General features: G+C 36.9%; 1 long non-coding RNA gene across 1 annotated transcript; it reads right to left on the bottom strand.

Annotated features, from left to right (window-relative positions):
• Positions 1 to 296: 296 nt before the first annotated feature.
• LOC106002820 lies at positions 297 to 4,578 on the bottom strand. The gene is made up of 3 exons (XR_001175960.1): positions 4,499 to 4,578; positions 1,580 to 1,706; positions 297 to 384 (listed from the first exon to the last, which is right to left on the bottom strand). It is a non-coding gene; the product is annotated as an uncharacterized LOC106002820 (long non-coding RNA).
• Positions 4,579 to 4,798: the final 220 nt, after the last annotated feature.

Raw genomic sequence — 4,798 nt, 5'->3', positions numbered from 1 at the left:
CAAAATACTAGTTTAAAATGAGATCTCCTTACTACATTTCATATTGTCTTTTTCTCTTTATGAATGACTTCTCTACAGATAAAGAGAAGTGCTAACATTAACTACACTGGAACATCAAATTCAGTTTCTCTCCACGAGAATTCTGGATTGACAATTCCTTGAGACAAAGGATCACCTAGTTCTCTTCCATACATGACTCAGGGCACTAGGAATACTATTGCTCTGTACAGTTCAAGATAAACAGACCCACTGGGCTCTGGACCCAACATCACTATTCAAGATGCTTTAACTCACCTGTGAAATTCTCTTCTGAGTCTTCTCTCATCCATGGTTCTGCACCTTGCTCCAGCTTCACAATCAATATAGGTTTAGGAACACAGTGCCCTGTCAGTAAGAAATAGTGGAGGAATATTGCTCTTGCTGGGTCATCATTAACGTAATGTTGCAGACATCCTGTTCACTGGGTTGCTCCTAAATCTGGTTTCTCAATTGTTTTATTTTTTGGAGGGTGGGATCGGTTTTGGGGCCTGAACTATGAACCTGGGAGCTGTATCACACCTCCTAAGCTCAAGGCTAGCACTCTATCAATTGAGCCACAATGCCAATTCTGGCTTTTTTTTCTGCTTTTTTGGTGCTGAGGAATCGAACACAGGGCCACAAGCATGGAAGGCACGGGCTCTAAAACTGAGCCTCCTTCCCAGTCCATGGTTTCTCAATTCTTAACAGCTCCCTGGTGTACTTTCCCCCAGCTTTGGGTTTATTTTCCTAATGTGTGCCTTGGACTCGGCTCTTTTGCTCAACTCTAGCATTCTACTAGTTTGTGTCTTGGCTACATTTCTAGTTTTTGAATGGTTAATTGGAGATAAGAGTCTCATGTTCATTTTTCTACAGTTGCTGGCTTTAAACCAAAATTCTCAGATTTCAGCCTACAGAGTATCTAGGATTGCAAGCTTGAAGCAATGCAACCTATGTCAGGTTTGGCTTACAAATACACACTTTCACACTTTCACCTACTGATTTCTTGATCATACTGCAGTAGTAATGTATATTCTATCTAGACTGTAGATCCACCTATAATAATCACCCCAAGTCTGGAAAGTCAGTCTCCTATTAGTGGATCATAGTTTAGAACTTTTGTCCAACTACTGATTAGAAATCTTAAAGACTGAGAATATAATTAGCTCTTGAGTTATATGTAATGAAGTTGAAGTTTCCCTTAGGAAGAAATGACACTTCCCATGGACTGGAATCTTTTTTTTTAAACAAAATGTAATGGTTCAAAGGCTTACATTTCTAACCCTACATTTAGGAGGTAAGATCAGAAGACGCAGGCTTGAAACCAACCTGGGCATGGAAATTCAGAATATACCCCAAAACAAAAGCCAAAATAGAGTTGTGGCTCAAGCAGTACTGTGAAAGGCAAACAACATCAAGCTCCCAGACCTGAATTTAGCTGGCTTTTATACTAGCAGTAATTTTTACACGGGAATGTGCTGGAAACTTATACCTAAATAACATAGTTAAATGTCTACTAAAATAAAAGCACTTGATCTTCCAAATAAAAGTGACCTTTGCTCACCCAAGGACATTAGGTTGTTATAAGTTTCCAGCATTACTTCTCTATGAAGGGTCCTCTGACCAGGATCCAGATCCTGCCACTCCTTCCAGGTAAAGTACACAGCCACATCATCAAATGACATCAGCTTCTGTAATGGCACATTTCCATTAAGAAATTAGACCTGGGTCATGAGAATTCCAATGTAGAATTTCATTATACTGCAGGTATGCTTTTGTCTTACATAAAATGTTTGCAGCTGGCTATGTTATCTTTTAACTGGGAAAATTAAATAGCAAATTAGAAATATTTGACAATACATAAACCTGGCCACTAAAATACACAGATTTTCAGAGAACTGGTGGCTTATGCCTGTAATCCTAGCTATTGAGGACGATGAGCTCTGAGGATCAAGGTTCATGGCCAGCCCAGGCAGGAAAGTCCATCAGACACTTATCTCCAATAAACCACCAGAAAACTGGAAGTAGCACTGTGACTCAAGTGGTAGAGCACTCACTTTGACCTGAAGAGCTGATGGACAATAACCAGGCCGAGAATTCAGGCCCCAAGACCAATAAAAAGTTACAGATTCCCTAATGCATGCAAACATATTTCTGCTGCTAGCAATAGAGACAAGATAAAAACTCTAAGGAGACAATAATCTGGCATGATGACATTATGTCTAAAGTGGTGTCAAAAAATTATATTATTATTTTTGATAAAATTTTAGTATATATCAGTAGGTAACAATGAATTAAAGAAATATTTTCTCTGCATTTACATTTATTGCTTCACCATAAATCCTATTTAGACCTTCTATTAACAAGTACTCTCATAAGCAAGCAGAACACATTCAGGATATCACAGGGTATACAGAACATAGAACATTACTAGATCAAGGAAAAGCAGTGTCCACATGAATGTTAAAAAACAGTAACAGTACTCCAGAAAGTAGCTAATGATTTATTGGGCCCTTATAAGATTTGATTTAGTTCCCACATAAAAATATCCTAGGTTAACCATGTTTGGTTTAAATACTAAATATTGAAATGTGGTCTTAGATACCCTGATATTTCCTTCCTATGTAAAAAAGAACTGGTACCATGAAGTTTTGTAAACTTTGCCTACATTCTACAACACAAAATATATGTGGGAGGGGAATAAAATATTCCTTGAGAAGATTTTCATTTTAATAGGCCTTCATGGAAGGTGAAGCCAAATAGAGACTCAAGGAACACTCAAGATGACAAAAATGATAAATATGACCAAATGCTCAAATGTGTTAAATATTCCTGAGTCATTTCTCCAGTAGATCCCTAAGGATATATTTCCACTTTTGTTAGTTAATAGTGAAATTCCTCAGAGATCAAAATCAATTCCTAGCAAATATCTGTGAGATTTTGCAACAAATGACATTTCTAATAGAGAAAACCTCATCACTGTATTATTTTTTTAATCAAAACTACCTATCTTATACTGGCAGTGAATGAAAATATTTAAAAGCAGTGGTATAGAAAAATAAAACTGAATACCACAACAAATGAAGTTAGACAAAAGATAAGAGAATCAGGTGAAATCAAATTTTCTTGTAGTTTATCAGTTGGAGGAAGGACGTACTTTTCTGTATGGAACTCTGAAGTTGAGCTGAAGGGGAAAAAGTTTTGAGAGGTTGGAATTCTAGCCTGACAGCACTGAGAGAACTGAGAGCTGGCCGCAGAAGGGTTAAAAGAGAATTCTGGAGAAGGTTAAGAGACTGGAGTGCAGGCCTTTTCCTTACTGTTGGAAAGATAGCATCTGAAACGGAGCTGCTGTTCACCTTGAAGGCTAGGTAAGGTGAACTCCATGTCTGCATTTTCTCTTGACACCAGTATTCTGTCTCAGGAGAATAAGAAAACATGTTTTTTCCCAACATGTTGTGGCTCAGATTGTAATATTAATATAGATACTTCAGTTTTGCATGTTATCAATGGTAATATTCCCTGTGTGAACTCAAGGAACTTTGCTTGCTTGCTGGCAACGAGAGACCAAGTGCCAGAGAGGCTTCAGAACCCTGGTTTCCCCTAAGTCTATCTGTTTATGTTTTTGTATTTCTCTAATTTTCTTTGCTTCTGAAATCCTGTAGAACTCTCTAGGCAACAATTTTCCTATACATTGGGTATGAAAAATGTCAATCTTAAGAGCCATGTCAGCAACATATAGCTGATCACTAAGAAAAACTGGTTCCCAGATAGATCATTGAAGAAAAGAAGAAACTGAGAGACATATGGAGGAAAGAGAGAATGAGAAAAGTAAGAAAAAATGATTCAAAGATAGAGACAAACAGAGAGAAAGAGAAAAATGACCAACATAAGTGAGTAGAAAACCAAAAGTAGAGAGAGATTATAAAGGAAAGAAATCTTGTGAGGATACTTTAGAAAACAAACAAGATTTTGTAAAAAGACCATGAATTTTAGCAATAAATATAGCCTCAGCTTCAAGTAAGACCAAGACCATGAAGTAGTTCAAGAAGAATATATGGAGAGTAATTTAAGTACATATAGGTTAATCATTCCTTAAGAACACACGAAGGTGCATATGACCACACTATTTCAGCAATTCCAGGAAAATTTCATTGAGATAGTTTAATGTTACACATGAGAATGAGATCTGGTTGCAATCTACCCTTCACCTTCCATGAGATGTAACCTGCTCAGTGTCACTACATCACATAACAGGTATGACTATATGTTATGAGAAGATGAACCCTAGACATTCCGAAGCCAATCTGAATTCAACTTAGAAAGAATATACCATTTAATCTGCTAAACCTACAAGTAATCTTTATCTCCTAATCTACATGCCATCTTTTTCTGATTTATGAATACATTCCTGTTTGTAATTCTTGGACATCTTTAGGTTCATATAATGGATTGCAAAACAAATGAGAAATAAAACAAAACTCACCAGAGATCCATTCATTCTGTCTTGCTGCTGACAATGAACAGAAGACTCTAGAAGCACGGCTGGGATATAAGGCAAATGACGTATTCCGAAATGAATCTGTGAGATTTGGGGTCCAGAATTTACTCTTGCAAACATGATACATGGGCTGCAAAACCATAAAGCTGTCTTAGAAGAATCTTTACCCAGGCAGAGCATTAAAGTGTCCAAGAAACACAAATGCAGTCCATTTCCTGAGAGATAGATATTATTAAACCAACTAATTTCTATGTTTATGTACACATTAAATTCGAAAAAATGAAT

Source organism: Dipodomys ordii, unplaced genomic scaffold (assembly GCF_000151885.1).
Source record: "Dipodomys ordii isolate 6190 unplaced genomic scaffold, Dord_2.0 Scaffold1000002417, whole genome shotgun sequence".
Classification (NCBI taxonomy): domain Eukaryota; kingdom Metazoa; phylum Chordata; class Mammalia; order Rodentia; family Heteromyidae; genus Dipodomys; species Dipodomys ordii.
Note: the sequence above shows the minus strand (reverse complement) of the source record. Positions and strands in the feature narration are given on the sequence as shown.